This window comes from Bicyclus anynana, chromosome 10, assembly GCF_947172395.1.
Source record: "Bicyclus anynana chromosome 10, ilBicAnyn1.1, whole genome shotgun sequence".
In the NCBI taxonomy this organism is placed as follows: domain Eukaryota; kingdom Metazoa; phylum Arthropoda; class Insecta; order Lepidoptera; family Nymphalidae; genus Bicyclus; species Bicyclus anynana.
Genome location: NC_069092.1, coordinates 5,696,316 through 5,714,848, shown reverse-complemented (window position 1 = coordinate 5,714,848; position 18,533 = coordinate 5,696,316). Strand labels below are relative to the sequence as shown.

The 18,533-nt window shown below is 34.1% G+C and overlaps 1 protein-coding gene across 3 annotated transcripts in view; it reads left to right on the top strand.

Moving 5' to 3' along the window:
* The window catches only part of LOC112057779 (homeotic protein antennapedia), a 301,651-nt gene that overhangs the window by 14,734 nt on the left and 268,384 nt on the right, over window positions 1–18,533 (top strand). For 2 of the 3 annotated variants that reach the window (XM_024098322.2, XM_052883779.1), the window contains exon 1: window positions 6,397–6,910. The exons of the other annotated variant lie outside the window; for it this stretch is intronic. The gene's annotated coding sequence lies outside the window, so the exon portion shown is untranslated. Of the gene's footprint in view, window positions 1–6,396; window positions 6,911–18,533 lie in introns of those variants that run through there. 3 annotated transcript variants of the gene reach the window in all.

Below are 18,533 nucleotides of genomic sequence, written 5' to 3'. Positions count from 1 at the left end.
TTTTTAAATGTGATAAAAGCTAAATAAATGATTATGCCCTGTATAAAGACGATGGGTTAACACCTACCATAAGGTTGTAGATATTATGTGTACCGGTAAAGACGTTAAAGCGTTCCGATACGATGCCGTGTAGAAACTGAAAGGAGTGTGGATTTTCTTCCTCCTCCTAACAAGTTAGCCCGCTTCTATCTTAGATTGCATCATCACTTACCATCAGGTAAGATTGTAGTCAAGAACTAACTTGTAAAGAATAAAAAAAAACATATGTACCTACCTACCTACGGTGGTAGTAAAAGGTGGCTGTAAAAAAAAATTCTTAGTAATTTTAATTATGACAGGTCCACGATTTTCCACATCGACGTCTATTCTAACAGACGCACGGTGGCAACATTATGTAACTATTTCAATTACTCCCTAAAGTCATCGGTTCCTTTGTCCAAGCCAGCCCAGATTCAAAGGAGACGCTTAGGGAGTCGTTCTGATCACTCATGTTCTTCAAGCTCCAATGGCATGCACAAGTTTTTTAAAAAGAGTAGTGACGAATTAAACTAAAATTGTTATGTGAAAATGAACTCTTTTCATATTAATCATAAGGTCGATATTCCTATAACCATTATGACTTTGTAAACAACATAAAATACGACTTAGGTACCTATTTATATTTTTTCATTGATTAATTATCTATAGGTACCTATATACCTATGGTATGTTGATATTACCTACTAGATAATAACTATTTAATATTGTTTGTTTTAAAACAGGAAGATATTTCAATGTTTAAAACTGTTTGGACAGTTTAATTTTAAATGCTCACTCAGGTTTTTTAATATACAGGGTGATTCGGTCTTTAGTGCGGATATTTTTTTTCGTGGTTCTGTATAATTAATAGAATATAAATCTACAAACAGTTCGATACATTTTATGTAATTTTTTTTTTTTAATTTATGTCTCTAAAATAACAAAATAATGTACATATTATTACTAAACAAGATATATTCAGCTTAAAAGTGATCTGGTGACGTCCTTTAGGTATCAAACGAAAATAAAATAAACGCACAATAGGGTGACCCTAAAATTCTGTTCAAAAGTAAATAACTTTAGCTAACGATAATTTTGTTATTTTTGAGTTAAAAAAAAAAGAAAAAATACGTGATCATTAAATTTTGTTTATGTACAAAATATAAAAATATCCGCACTAAAAAAATTTTCTTCCTGTATTTATTAGGTAGGTACTATAAACCCCTTTCCTCAAAAAAAGTCAATTTAATTAAAAACATAATTTCCAAGATTTGGCGTTAACGACTATCTAATTCACATGAATTACCTTTATTCGGTTAAATAATAATTATTTTGTAGGTAGGTACAAATTATGGATTTTGTAGACCGGATTTATAATCTAATTACTAATGTTTCAATGTTCTATTATTTTTCATTAAAATACCTACCTACCAAAATTCTATTATATTTTTTTCGTTTCCAGTTATTAAAATTTAATTTTAATAATTAAAATAAAACATTTTACATGATACCCAAACGAAGCGGCGCCATGCTCGCGACTGCCGTGCCCATACCGACTGCACGCTCCGCTCCCCGCCCATAAACATGTCACTTCAGGCCGCATGCCGCTATTTACGACTTCTCACTCTAACCCGCCCATAACTCTGCCAAACAAAAGGGAAAGCTATACGATCAACACTCCCAAGCGGATAGTTTAATTTACACACACTAATGTAATGAAATGAGCTAGTATGCGACTTACAATGCAAGTACAAGAAAGATTATTAGATAAAATTTGCCGCCAACTCTTATTTTAATCACTTTTGAAGATATGGTATGAAAAGATATATAATCTTACATAGAACACTATAACGAAAATATTTTTTTAAATTTTCATGTCAATTAAAACTTTAAATTGTATGAAAATAGCATCTACAAATTTTGCATGTACCAGAGAAACCTTGTCCTCAGAGCGTCAGTAGTAAAGTTAACCGTCGGCAAAGACTATAATATTTTCATCCCTTTCCAACTCGCAATTCCCAGATAATAAATCTCGAAATGGCCGCATGTAGGTTACGCACGCCGTCCGCGATTGCAGAGGGAGCTCATAAAGTATAGTTTTCTCTGTTTTATTGCGTGTTTTACTGCGCGATAAAGGAGACGCGAGTATATCGGTAAAATCAGCTGTTTGGGGTATGCTTCAAACGTGCTCAGGAATGTGGCGAACGAAATGTGATGTGCAATGACACGGCGTATGCTCTACTTTAATATATATTTTTTTTGTATTACTATTCCGGTGGAATTGTTTTTACAATTTACTATGCTTAAAAGAATATTAATTTTTACAGACTAGTCACCCTTGGTCTCTTTTGCCGTCTTTTTTGGACATTTTATTCTTCTTATATATTTTATTTTATCTATACCTACGTGATATATATAGATAGCAGAATAATAAGTAGGTACATGATTTGTTGTCAGTGCCTACAAATTATGATTAATTATTAGATTATAACATTGTAAAACTAAAGCCTACCTAGGTATTACTATTAATATATATATATATTTTTTATTTTCAATATAACTATTTTATTTGTAATATTTTTGTCCACGATGAGGTTAAATTATTATTAAGTTACTTAATTGAATGAGATAAATAAATGAGTGAGATAATTGAATGGTCGTCTAGGCCTGATTTCGTTATTTAAAAAAAAGATTAAATAGGCTATAATATAGGTTATAGACACTTAGCGTCTACAAAAAGTAACAAAAACTTTCATAGAGTTAGGTACTCTTCTGTAACAAAATCCCCAAGACAGTGTAGAACCCACCACTGCATAAGTTTTAACAATGTGTTACACATCTATTAAAGCAAACTCATCATTACACAATTGATGAATGACAAAAATGCTTAGAGGCAATAATATCGGCTTTCATCTTTACTCAACTTAAAAAAAGTAAAGTTAAATGATATAAATAATTAGGAAATATTGTAAAGAAAGATAGTTTTAAAATAGCAACTGTTAAGTTCATTGTCAGCTCTTCTCAGCAGGTTTTAGTCTTTACATAATTATAGTCAAAATTGACGTTTTATAAGTGCTTACTAGTAGTAAGCCTACTTGTAATAAATTATTTTTAATTTTGATTTATATATTTACCAAGACAAGGAAGGAAATCTTAGTATATACGTGTTAGACAGTCATGGGAGAGGGCTATATCTAGGTATATATTCAATTATTTTACTTAACTTAATCTAGAGTTTCAAAAACAAATTTTAAAACGTTCAATCAAAGCATTATAAACTTCGGTCCTAAGTAGGTACATACTACCAACAAAGACTCAAAAAAAAAAACTAAAAGAAAATTGTCCGTGGATGTGATTATTTATGTGTTCAATTATCACTAATAAGTTAATAGTAATTGACCAAGTATGGCAACCAGTAGATACATTTAGTTATGCTTGGAGCAGGCTTACCAATGACTTTATTGTCAATGACACCAAACGTAAATAAAACACTTATAGGTACATAATTATGGTAAAAACAACTCAAAGAGGATCTTTATTTAAATCACAGTATCATATTAATGTAGGTTAATCATAGTATCATAATATATCAAATTATCACCAAACATTATATAGCTATGTGTTTTAACAAGTCCATTCTTTGATAATGATCAAAGCTGACAAAAAAATGCTTAGTGTATGTAGGTATAAGTAGGTATGTACATGTACCTAACCAAATTACTGTTTAAATTTTAGGTATACTTAGGTACCTACCTACTTGTAGTGTAAAAATGTAACTTTCTCGTTACTGTTATAACAGTCTGTAACTTACAGAGTTTACTCTACCTACAATTAAAAAACAGAGATAAATATAATTATAAATTAAAGCACAACATTATTTATATAAATAAAAAAATTACAAAATAAAGTAAAGTATCTTACTTATCTGTAACTTATTTTAGTGCTGTAATATTATAACTGAGCACCAGCTGATGGTTAAAGTAACTAAAAGAAATAATTACTCATACAACCATATTTCATTTGAGACTCTAAAATATACTTAATAATATTTTTTAGTTAGTTTTTATTAACTTTATAATTTAGCAAATTCTGATTTATTATAAGTAATGGATTATTACATATTAGATAAATAATAAATTTATATTACCTACCTACCTCACTTGAAGTTAATATTTTTCACATTCTATGTATACCTTTAAACAAATTTCATTAAAAATCCAGTATTTTATAGCAATTATAATATAAAAAAAACAAATTATATCACAAATTTAAATTACAATGGAACGCCATTTTGTGATACGTACAATGTTGTAACAGTGACAGATGAGACTAATGCGGTGGGCGCTGTTTATCTCGACGCTACAGTATTGGTGGGGGTAATAAGATGGCTTCCAAAAAACGACTTCCTATAGGTTAATGGTGTGACGGCTGGCCTACACCATTCAAATTTTGGGTTCATTGTCATAGGTGAACAGTAGTTGTAATATTTAAATGTTACTCAACCGTTTTAGACGTTATACTTTTAAATAGTATAAGGGTTTAAAATGTGAAAATTAATAAAATAACTATTGTTTATTTTTCTTTGTTTTACCTCTTTTCTTAAACCTACTTATTAGTTAAACACAAAAAATCCAATAGCTTGTTCAAATCAGTTTTTGGGAAATAAATAAATTTTTATTTTACAAACCAAGTGAAAGTTTTTAACAAAAGTAGGTAAAAATTGACAGCTAAGTTTTACTCCGATGGTGAGTTGTACCGTCAGTAATCAAAGTTTTCATTTTGTTTGAATTTAATTTCATTGTTTTTTTTTCATAATAAGTTTTAGTTGTATGATTGTCGTTTAAATCATAATGATTAATCATATTTAATAGATAGATAGTATCTATTAGATAGTCACATATAGGAATGTACAAGGAGTTGTTTATTCGGCTACTTATCTAATTTTTTACATAGGTTCTACTGCTATGGGAACTTCTTGTAATAATTTATAATAGAGTTTCCATATATTTTATTACTTAGATACCTTATTGCATCCTTGATATAAAACAACGTGTAAAAATTTACATCCTTTTTACGTTAAAGTTGTTTTATGGATATTTTCCACGTTTCAAGTAGGTATCACAAGCAGATTATATTATAGCTACATCCACCTAATTGTACAAGCAAGCTGCATAGGTACTAATTCTTATTTTATACATAGTAGGTACCTACTAACTTGTTTTATCTTAGTTACTAATTAATGCGTAATTAATCTTTGTGATCCAGGTTTCCATTCATTTATTGATTCAGGTCCGTACTAGGATGGCAGCGGTTCCTGCCACGTGAGATGCACGTTCCTCATTATTTGAAATGATAATAAAAATAATTTATTTTAAGGTTTCATTATTTTAATTTTTAAGTAACCAGTTCAGTTAATGACTTCCTGCCCAATTATTTGTCTTATTTTTGAGGAATATGAAAAACATTGTTCCATGATCATGAAGTTTCATTCGATCTTAAACAAAAGTAATGACAAACAAACTGACAGACAGTCATATTCATCTATACTAATATTATAAAAGGTAAATTTTGTAGTATTGTAAGGGTAATCTCTGGATCTACTAAACCGATTTTGAAAATTTTTTTACCACTAGAAAATCACGATGTTTATGAGTGTCATAATATACCTAGGTATATTTTATTACGCGGGGGAAACTGCGAGGCATCACCTAGTAAATTAAATACGTGGCTTGTTAACATAGCTTAATATTATACATGTAGGTACAATGTAGGTACCTACATGATATGTAACTTGACCAATGCCAATAAGATTTTTATCATCTTGGCGCAAGTGACAGTTACGACATTATTTTACTTTATTCGATTAGATAGTTATTTTATTAATTTGATTTACAATGCAATTTCCCGCTCTTTCTTCGCAAGTCCTCTCGTCAAGGGTAGACTGGTAGAGATTGCTTATAGTAATAAGCCACCTTTGCATGCTAAGTTTAAATTATTCATTTTTAATGTTTTAGTTTATTTTTGTATGCAATAAAGTCTTCTTCTTCCTAATTTATAGGTCTCGCGAAAATGGGGTTTACTGAATATTTGAAACATAGACAGTACGGACTATTACATATTACATAAAGTTTATTTTATTATATGATATATGTTTATAGAGAAATACTGTAGGAAAATCGTAATGTGCGATGCGTACGCTTCGGAGTGGTGTGCTCACAACCTTAGTCGCCATTCGAGTTATATTTTCGTCATATCAAAATCTTACAATACAACTAAAATATTGCCGAAGTAGAGCCACCTCCGCATCGGGCCTAGCGCTATCAACGTCTGGTGCATCGAACGATACACGAAGAAACTTTACGACGCCGCACTTGCTCGGACCGTGCCACGGTGAGTGGCGACCACGGCCGATACAATTCTATCGCGCGCTGCGAACGGACCGTTCAATTAATCGCTCCGATTAACGTTGTCTCTCGGCCATCAATGGTGTTGGATTAACGGAGGGTGGTTTGGTCCTTTTCTGTTGGCCGCAGATTTAGTGCGGCGCCGCGGCGTGCGGCGTCGCCGGCGGGGGGTGCGCGTCGCTCGTAAAGCATCGGTCGGCACACTCAACTGACGCGCGCCTTGGCGACTACGCGTTGCGTAACTCACCGCGCCATAAACAAGACGACGTGTACGCGCGAGCGACGAGCGAGTCCGAGCCGGGCCCACGTGCGCTGAGCCGAGCATTTCGTATTGCGCTCATGCCCTGTCTAAAACGCTGACACGTGACTCGACGGAGTGAAAAGAACTCTTTTATTCGGTACGACTGTGAGTTTTGTGAAGAAGTTTATACCGAGCGGGATGCCGCGACCCCGTTTGCCGACGGCGAACGGCGGCCGCTCCGCTTAAGGTGAGTTTATAGCCGATTTATAGCTCACTACGTCGCCCGCCCGGGCCCGGAGGGTCCGATACAAGGTTTGTTTACCAAACAAACTTTTCACGGCCCGTCTTCGACGTACAATGATGTTCAGCGATGATTTTCATTAGCCGCTAATTTGTTGGCGCGAGCAATAAATAGCCCTACAATAGCTACGGAGGCGATTATTACCCACACAATACGTCGATTCATATTTATTAATTTTTTATTTAACTTCCATAGAAGTAGAGTAAGCGGACAAGTTTGCAACCTACACTAAGACTACATAAGATTATTTTGTATTTATGTAGGTACAACAAATTAAATTTTATTGGCTTCCTAAAGAAATCTAGTAGGTAGGACGAGAATTTTTAATTTACCTGTTCTACTCATGAAAATTCTCATAACTTAGCCTACAAGGTAGGTAAGCAGACTATTATCTGAATAAGTACCCACTAGTTGTTACTAATTAATTAGTAGGTACCTATTTACCTACCTAGTTGTTTTTAAAGTAAGCTTAAACTAAGTTTCAAAGTAGGAACCTACATACCTAACTGCAATTTATTTCTTTAAAGTAAGAACAAAAATTTCAATACTTCATTAAAAAAAATATAAAGGCATCTACCTACATACGAAGATATAATAACAATGTTGTATATCGCAACACGGATAATTATTATTAAGTTTATGACAAAAACTACCTACCATAAGTCCTCAATTATTGTAATTTCATAGACAAAATTGGCTCTACTTACATATCTCTACAAAAAGAAAAATGTATTTTCTTGTAACGTTATAAGGCTCAGAATACCATAATCCTGCAACCTATTAAGGCTTAGTACCTACTAGGTGGGTGACGGGTTTTATTACCTCACTGTAATCACTGTCCTTATCATTTAATTAGTGTGTTATTCGCCATTCGACAATAATAATAATGGTTATTTTATACATTATGTTACATACAGTTTAACTTACGAATTTTTAATACGTACGACCCTATTATACTACTGGAACTCCTACAATTTTTTATCAAGTGTGCACATAGCTTTACAATCAATGTGTTGTATAAGAAAATAGACTCTATGTTTTATATTTAGAGCTCAAATTAAAAGTTTGCAAGATTGATTTTACGGATACCTTCAGTATCATAATAGGTATAATGGAGTTTTACTTTTATTGATACCTACTTTCATTATATTTGGCTACCATATAATAACCATAGATAGGTTTTATCTATATTTGTATATAAATTAAAATATAACTGAGCAGTTTTGTACAAAATGCTTACAATATCTTAGAAATAGCTATGTTAATAGTTATTACTTACCAATATGGACCTATTATACTTACAAAAATTCATCTTGCCTTTTTATATCTAGGAACCTGCCTAAGTAAATACTCTACATTTATATTAATTGATTATGAAACACGGCTAAAACTCACGTGATATTAGGTCGGAGTATGCCCGACTAGTTTCGAACCCATACGGGGCCCTTAGTCATATCATCTATTATTTTTTGAATGAGAGATGAAAATTACACAGTAGTCAGACACATACATATTATAGATACCTCAATAATGGATGAACTATAAATAAGGTTCATATGGGAATTGAGAAAATCATAAGTGTAGGGGATGTAAAAATCCCTCAGTAGGTAGCTATTTTTTAATAATGGGTGATTCGTATTGCTATTCTTTAACTTGGCTCATACATTGTCATGCTTCCAAATCTAAATTATTAATTTATTCAGCAACTAGCGGACGCCCGCGGCTTCGTCCGCCCTTAGAGCTCTTTAATCCAGCCCTTACAGTAGTATCGCTGTAAAAATGGAGTAACTTCTCCCGTTTTCCCAAGATTTCCCTTCACTGCTCTGTTTCTATTGATTGTAGCGTGATGAAAAGTATACTACTCTGCCCAAGAGTATGAAGAATAATTGTACCAGGTTTCGTTAAAATTCGTCGAGTAGTTTTTGTTTCTATAACGAACATACAGACAGACAGACAGACAAAAAATTAGGTACTGATTGCAATTTTTGCATCAGTATCGATCACTAACCACTCCCTGATAGTTATTTTGTAAATATATTTCTTATACAGAATTGACCTTTCTACAGATTTATTATAGGTAAGTATAAGTATATTAAACATCCTTGGGGCTATGGAATAACTATGATAGTGATAATATGGAATAACTACATATGAATTTCAAATTTAATTTCATGTAGGTATGTCAATTTCATGTAGTTTCCTTCCCTATTCATCATCAATTCGTCGGTCTGTTTTGGTGGCTTAGGTACGTACCTACTACAAGGCCAAAGCTTTTTTTCTTATTTATTTAGACAAGAGGATTAGAAGCTTATATCCACCATGCCACTTCAAGGCTGGTTGGCGGAGTCAGGTTGATCATTGACTCTCCAACGACCCGTTTCAGATATCAATAAAAAATATCGGGACCAACGATTCAACTTGTTCGCCAAAGCACCAGTATTATAACACCGACTTCAAGTTTCTCAACTCTCAATAATTCATTTTCAAAGCTCATCTTGGACTTACCCAGTAACTCACCCCCAACAGAAAATATCCATTGGACCAATGAGGCAGTCATCGTCCTTATAAATTATCTTGAAAAAATTCAAACTTAGAACATTTTTAACTCGACAAAGAGACAGTGTAAAGTTATTAAATTAAAACAGACTGAAAGATAAAAAAAAATCATCACCACTTTGTTAGTTCTTCCCACACATCGTTAGGAACATTATCGCGAGCATTGTGCCAACATCTCGAAAGTGTCAATCTAATTTATTAGCAACAAACCCGCAATGAATCGTGTTAAGCGAGCTGAAATGTAGACACGTCATTTTTTACAAGGCATTTCACAGACGTGCTATCATAAAATCGATCCGATTAAAATAGTGTTAGAAATCTAGGGATATTACACCATAGAGTTAAAGAGTTAGTTAAGTTACAGTGTTAGAGTTAATTTAAATTTTTCTTCACCTTTTTTTTTCTAGAGATTCGCCATTCGTCGCCAAGCGGCTGCGCGCTATATCCTACATAGCGGATGAAGGATATAGCGTTTAAAGAGAGTTGAAATGTAGCACGCCATTTTTTACAAGGCACATCACAGACGGGCTATCATAAAATCGATCCGACTAAAATAGTGTTAGATACCTAGATATCTTACATCATTACATCATAGAGTTAAAGAGTTACATAAGTTAAAGAGTTAGAGTTGATCTAATTTTTCCCTTAACTTTTTTCTAGAGAATCGCCAGTCATCGTGCCCAAACGGCTTTTTCCTTCATCTTTATTCTAGAGAATCGCCAGTCGTCGTCGCCAAGCGGCTGCGCGCACCGCTATGTAGAATGTAGCGTCTAAAGAGAGTTGAAATGTAGACACGTCATTTTTTACAAGGCATATCACAGACGGGCTATCATAAAATTGGCACGAATAAAATGGCGTTAGGGCTCCCGCACACGGGCCACTGGCCACAACCACAAAACGCCTCTACCCGGTATATTTCCTCTAGTTTTCATACATTTTAAATTGACTCGCCGCACACGGTTGACGCCGGTGGTGACGCTACAATCGTCGCTGCTTGCTTCTTGTCGCTCGCACCGGCCACTAAACAATAAACGAAGAAATTTGTTTGTGTGGACCACCAGCCACAAGTGTCGCGCGTTTCAGTTACTTTTGTGGCCCGTTTGTAGCTTGTGGCGGCGTTTGTGGTTGTCGCGTGTGGCCCGTGTGCGGCGGCATTTAGATATCGAGGTAGTAGAGAGTGCAACAGCTTGACCTATTTCTTTTTTCACCTTTATTTACCTACTAGAGTATGGCCAGTCGTTATCAAAAGTCCGCGCATCCTATATCGATACGTAGGTAGGTATACCTAGTGTCTGAGAGTTGAAATGCAGACACGTAATTTTTTACAAGGCAAATCATATATCATAATATCGGCCTGTATAAAATGAAATTCAGACTATTATGAAATCGGTCCTATTTAAATAGTGTTAGATACCTACCTATGTAGAAGTGAGTCTTTGATCTATTTCCTCCTTCACCTTTTTTCTAGAGAATCGCCAATCGTTGCCAAGCATCTTCGCACCGCTTTGTATATTATAGCGTCTAAAGAGAGTTGGAAAGGTAGACACGTAATTTTTCATCAGACCTATAGTATCAGGATAGAGTGTAACTCTTTAATCTATATATTTATTCTTTCACTTTTTGAATGTAGGATTGTCAGGTTTTGCCAGGTCTAGTTTTGCTTGATTCTGGAATCAGTTCTACCGTCAAAGTTTTACAATCAGCCGATTTAGCATTCCTGTTGAGAACCCAATCCAGGTTTTATAATCCCTAGAAATAAGTAAAATATCTTATAAGTACTTGTCTTTTTTATTCCTTTTAAATAAGGAGACCTTCATCTTTGGGAAAAGGTCTATTGAAAAACTATTATTACCGTCAAAGTTTTACAATCAGCCGATTTATCATTCCTGTTGAGAACCCAATCCAGGTTTAATAATCCCTAGAAATAAGTAAAATATCTTATACCTAAGTACTTGTCTTTTTTATTACTTTTAAATAAGGTGACCTTCATTTTTGGGAATAGGTCTATTGAAAAACAATTGTCTGTGATAGACGGACAGACGGACATGTGAGTGATCCTATAAATAAGAGTTCTGTTTATGTATTCTGAAGTTCGAAACCTTAACTATTTTCAATTTAAATGATTCTCTATTAATTTATCTATTTCTTTATTAACTGTTATTAGTTTAAAATGAAAAAAATATATACACAAATATACCTAACGGAGATAACAGGGAGTCAAACGGAAAATTGAATTGTTGACCACCTTGGAAGTCAGTTGAAAATTAGTTCACAATATAGTGGCATTGCGCATGCACTGTTTGTGATTCTGCGAGCGTCCATATTTGTCTTATTTCACATCACCCTCTGTTAGATCTCTATCTACGTTTATTATTCAGCGATGCAGCTCCTTGCTTTATTATGATTTCTACATGTCTCGGAGTTGTTCTTATTTGGATATGTGACTTATCCCACTTCTGATGTTACAGCTGATAATTAAAATACAAAGCCCTACCAAGATTTAGCTCAGACAGGCTTATTTGTACGAGTAGGTACTCGTACTTTGACATATCTGTATAGATTCATTAATATCTATGTGTAAAACTACGATAAATTTTCCCTATTCACACTTACTAGATACCGCGACACATTACACCAGTTTGCACCAAGTTTAGTTTACTTTGTCTATGTAAAAAATTAAAAACAAATCTAAGGGTAGGCGTGATGAACAAACTAACACACAGACAAATGAATTTTTTCACATTAAAATAAGGTTTTACGTATACCTACTTTTGAATCTAGTTTGACAGTGAGTTCAGAAGTCAGCGTCGTATGTAAATTTTTAACGTATCTGATTAAGCATTGCTTCAGGTGAAAGAAGGTGAATCATTAAAATAGGTGATGATAATGATGATGATGAAATAAGAAGGTCATCTGATGGAATCGAATCCGACAAAAACAATGCAACGTGGATGCGCAAGCGCCTATAGTATAACCATTAAATTATGGCCACATTTTGAATGACGTGGTATTTAGTTAACAATTGCGTGCGATTAAACCATTCATTGGTTTACTCCACTTGCAGCGTTTAATTCAATGGGAATAAAATATATAAATTTTATTCATCAAAATAATTAATGGAAATTAATGAATGAACCGTTATGTCTATCAATTTAATTTAATTATTTATTGATGCTTAAGGAACCCTGATTACCATATTTATTGCAATTTCACAGGCGTATTACATAGCCGATGTAAATTTGTTTTTTTTTGTACTAAAAATGCATAATTAATTTTGACGAGTCATTTGTACAAATGGTTTCACGAAACAAGAGCAGTGTGTTATTTATATTAAGTTAAATGCGAAAGGTAGCGTGTCTATTATTCAATATTTTATTCATTAACTTAAATAATTACATTCAAGTATATCTAATGGCCAAGCGTCAGTGCTCTTTTAACATGACACGACCTATAGCAACGACATCGACTAACTAATGAAGTTAATAGAATTAGTTGTTTTCATATATTTTTTATTTATATATATATATATAAATATTAATGATATTAATGAATAAGTTTGTAGGTGTTTATTTTCCTACTGGCTATATATTCTAAATACAGTTATATGGGAGAAGTGGCATGAAAGGGACATTTATGATTTCGAGGCCACAGTACCTACGAACAGATTGAAGACATAGACGAGCATCCTTATAATTATGACGTAGCCAAGTTTTACGTATTTTAAAATGCAAGTACCTATAGATAAAAGCGTGTGTTACATGGATAGTCGGAATTATTTGAATTACTTTGTATAAAAATATAAAAAGTTTTATTTAATACTAGCGGACCCGGTCAAGCTTCGCTTTGACTTTTGTGCACTTCTTCCATACCCTACCTTTATACCTACTCTACTCCAACCCTACCTCTACCCTACCCATACCCTACCCCTACACTACCCTAGCCTACCCCTACCGTACTCCTACCTTACCTCTACCCTATACTTATTAAAATTCAAATTATTACGAATCGTTTGTATTTGAAAATTCTTTTTTAGTCTTTTTAAATTTTTCTCGCCGTAAAAACCGTCCTAGACTTTCAATGAACATTTAAAAAAAAGAATTGGCCAAATTGGTCCAGGCGTTGTTGAGTTATGCGCTTACCAACGCATTTTGCGATTCATTTTTATATTATAGATTAGTTATGCAGTTCGGCTCCAATAGGTGGACTCGTCAACACCTTGAAGTTATGGGAAATGCTCCCGAGCACCCTGTATGTAGAGCTGTTTTAATAAAACATTTTTTTAATTCATTATCAGCCCATATTCCTCTCACTGTGTTAGGAGTGGGTACGACAATAAGTACAGCGGGCGGAAATCGAACCCATGAACGGCGTGAATCCCTTTACTGTTAAGCATATGATAATCTGAGTTTTATTATTGTGCAAATATTGTAGAGCTCATTCGTTGTTATACAAATTGGTACCTAGACAGTTAAACAAAGACTCGTACCTAGATAAAAAGTAACATAACCACAAAGCCCTAGCGGACTTGAAATTGTCTGCGAAGCAATAAATTATCATCTTAATAAGTTAATGAGTGATTCCAGCAATTCCTTACTTTTTATACAGTTTTTATGTATATGCAATGGCGGTCAGTTGGTAATGCCGTATATGTGTGGCCAACATCTGCCTATATCGAATTTGATTAAAATTCATGTTTATTTATCGCATGTTTATTTTAAATGCAGTGGGTAGGTGCAGAGGCATTTCGACGCGGCGAATTTATAAATAGCTGGTAGGTATTGTTTTTATATTTTTTCGTAATTTATGCAATGCTTGAAACAATGAAATGGTTTTATTTTATCGCTCGGTTGGACGCTTTATTTTTTTTTTTAATAAAAAGTTTTCACAAATAAATAACAATACCAGGGAGTCATCATTTTTAGAAGGCCGATTATCGATATTAAGACCACTGTATCGTCGTACCTAATGAAGCCTTTATAGCTCTAGGGTAGAGTTCGGACTGAACATCGGGGTCATGGGTTCGTTTCCTGATAGAGTTGGAAGCCTCCGTGGCGCAGTGGTATGCGCGGTGGATTTACAAGACGGAGGTCCTGGGTTCGATCCCCGGCTGGGCTGATTGAGGTTTTCTTAATAGGTCCAGGTCTGGCTTTGGTTGTGGCCAGTTACCACCCTACCGGCAAAGACGTACCGCCAAGCGATTTAGTGTTCCGGTACGGTTTTGTGAAGAAACCGAAAGTTCTACCTATTGTTTAAATAGACATGTATTTATTTAGATTAGACTAGCTGACGCCGCGCCGTTTCACCTGCGTGGTTCCCGTTCCCGTAGGAATACGGGGATAATGTATGGCATTCCTCTATAAATGGGCTATCTAACACTGTAAGATTTTTCTAATCGGACCAGCAGTTCCTGAGATTAGCCCGTTCAAATAAACAAACTATTCAGTTTTATGATATCATCATATTAAGTATAGATATAATATGCTAGTCACAAAAATATTTTACAGTTATGGGAATCGAACCCACGTCCAAGGATGAGAGCTGGGTCACTACTCATTGCGTAACGCAGCCGTCAATAAATATAACATAACCTATTTTCCATAGTTCCGTATATAATAAATATAACTTGGTACATTTTAACAACGCAAACTCAGTTCACGGTCAACGCAAGAATAACCAACTTTTTACTTACTTACTACTATTTATAGTCAGTGGTTTAGAACCCGATATTATTTATATAATGAAATCGATACGAACATGTGTTTCTAAAGGAATGGTATGTGGCCAATAAATAACACGCAATACAAGTAACACTATAAATAAAAGCCACTTTGTACTGTTAAACTGCGTCTTCGTATTCCGTTCACGTGAGATCGATCATACGCTATCGAATTTTTAATTTACGCAAAAAAAAACGATTTCATTGACTATCTGTAAGTATCTCTTTTGTTAAACATAGTCTTATCGACTACGACTGAACGGATCCGAATGGAAGTTGATGCAGATATAGATTTAATATACCTAGTCTGGCATATTGAATTCAAGAATCAAGTGACTCTACCACCGTTTCGGGAGGTACATTTCCGGCAAAAAACTCATTAATGGGTAAAGAGCAATTGATGAGTTTCTTGTCGGAAATGTTCTATTTTATATCCCGATTTTCCCATGGGAACGACATCTATAGGTACGTGAGTAAAGTCATAAGGAAACAGATAGTAACTTAAGGACGGCAAATATTTGGTACGATCTGATCATTTAAATGATCAAATAAGTCTGGTGCTGTACAGTTTATAAATATATCGGCTTAGCTTAGTAAACCAATGTATTTTATTCCACAAGAACCGATGTAGGTATTGACTATCGACATTATGACGAACGACATTGCACCGCGTAATTTTTAGTTGGCAGCATTTTAAATAGTTTAATTTCAACTGGCTGTTTGTTCACTGTCTATCTTTTTACTTGAGTCTATGGACGTAGCGTCAAACATTACAGCCAGGTGAACAACTTACCTCCCGCGGTACTCACAAAAACTAACATCTGTTTGAAAAATGCATGCACCGCCCACACACGTGATTATATCTATAAACATGATGCACGTCGCTCGAGACAAATTGCAAGCTTCAGACGTGACAACCGATCGTCCAGGCTTGGCAGAATAAGCAAATGCTTACCTACCAGTGTAAAACGATGTATGGAGGCGCCTATTCAAGTTGGAAGCAGTCTTTCCATCTTTCGTGTGGGTTTTCACAGATTTGTGCTTTGAGAATTTACTTAAATGTAAGCCATATCTAATTATTGAATTATCAATTAGATGCACTGAAACCAAGAAGGCTTAACGTACGATTTATGACGTTTTAAAGTCAGGAGAATATTTCTTAGATAGTAGTAGAGATATAGGCGAGTTCAATAAAAAACTGTGACTGTAAAAGCCTAACATAAGAGGCGAGTTAGTAAAAATCTGTGACTATGAAAGCGTAAGTAGGTACGAACTTGAAGATAACCAACTAAACTAATTAATAAAATGACGCATAAATACATGATTTTATATTTGAAGGACATTTTGACAATAAACCAGTATGTATTTAAAATATCACTATCAGTTCGTATTACCATACCTACTGTGTGTACTGCAAATGTACCAACATCGATCACACAGGCCTTGACCATTGCCACATTAGATATCAGCAGCTGATAAGTTGGCACGTCTGTAGATATCTGAATCGGGGCAACAACTCAGCATAGGCAGTACAACACTGGGAATACGTCCCATCGGTCCGGCAACAAAACGCAAATTGGCTTATCGCTAGGAACTGTGAGGAACCGTGAACCGGACCGTAAAGCACCGCACTTCAGCTTTAAATCCGCATAATTATCGTATAGGCAATAAATTGTACGGTGTGGGTGCACGCGTCGTTTGTATTCTCATCGGCGCCTTGCTTGTTACAACATCATTGACTCGGTTTAAATATATTGATACTAGTTTCTAATTGTTAATAAGCAGTTTCAACTTCAGCCCACTTTTTGTTGTCAGTGGAAGGTCAGCTGTTCTTCGTGGGCTTCTTATTTTAAAACAATAACTTAGTTCTTGAAAATGAGTAACATAATAATGGATGACGACGACCTGGTGAAAAGTGTAAAGGAAAAACATCAAAATTCATAGCCCTTTCTTACGAATTGGAATGTTGGAATTAGTACTGATTGGCATATTGAGTCTTTTCAGTTAATGGTCATAATAACGAAAAGCTTCGACCAACACCTAATGAAGATAATATAGTTTTTTTCCGTTTATCTAAAACAAACGACAATAATTTTCACAAACTTATCGATTAATCAAGATTTATAGACAAATAAAGCACCGTTAAGAAAGCGTTAATGTTCAATGGATCAGTAAATAACCATCATATTAATAAACGATAGAAAAGCGATACCCATAAAGCTATCAATGAATTTTTAATATTCATAAACATAGTAGATTCAGTATCGTCAGAACAACATCATCCCGTCCATATTTTCGTGTATGATTTAAAGATGTTTTGACCCCAGTTCGGTAATGAATGAGCCGCTCGTAAACGGCGGAGTCAAGAGAACATTAGTGTCAATAAAAAAGCCATAAACTCTATTAGCCGTCATAAAACCCTCCGCATCTGTTCAATAACTCGTTTCGCGTACAAATACTGTTAATTATTCAATTATATTGTAGCATAATACTTGATGACACGTTACAAAATAATGGATCACTGATAAATCAATTATAGATATTTTACATACATTTTTACTAATTACAATAGAAAATTTATTAGGTCATTTATAAATCGAAGCTAGAAAGAGGTTTTTTGATTTATAATATGGCTTAATAATATAATAACGTAAAATTTATGCGCGAGTCTAAATCTAACTAAGCGCTCACATAGCATAAACAATAGCAAAACGGTTGAAGGTTAACGGTTGGGCTATTGTCGTACCCACGCATGTACAAGTTCCATGTTCAGTGAAGTGGTTAGAGTTGAAAAGGTAGGTAGGTGGTTTATTACGATTACCATTTACGAATTACGATTAGAATATACGAGTATATACCAACAAAATAGTGGAAACCAATTGTCTATAGCATTTAATACAATTACTAAAGATCCATTACTATGATGAGACGTTACAGTATAACAAAATAACTTATAAACTAAAAAATTATAATAAATGGTTTTTCTGTGTGCATAATAGTTTTTATTTTAATTTCTTTTTATAATAAGAGAAAAAGACTTTAGTTTTTCATTGTCTAATCATCGACAATACTTGAAATAAATTAATTTTATTATAATCTCGTAGAACTTAACTAAACTGAACAAACCTACTAAGCTGCATTGGAATAGGCTTGTGGGTTGAAGCTCCAAATCTCCTCACCTATAAAGAGAGAGGCCTTGTCCTTTAAAAATAGGCTGACTGTGATGATATTATAGAAACTAAACTCTGCTTAAGAATGTACCGAAGTAATAAGGAGACAATAGAAAAGGCATTTGCT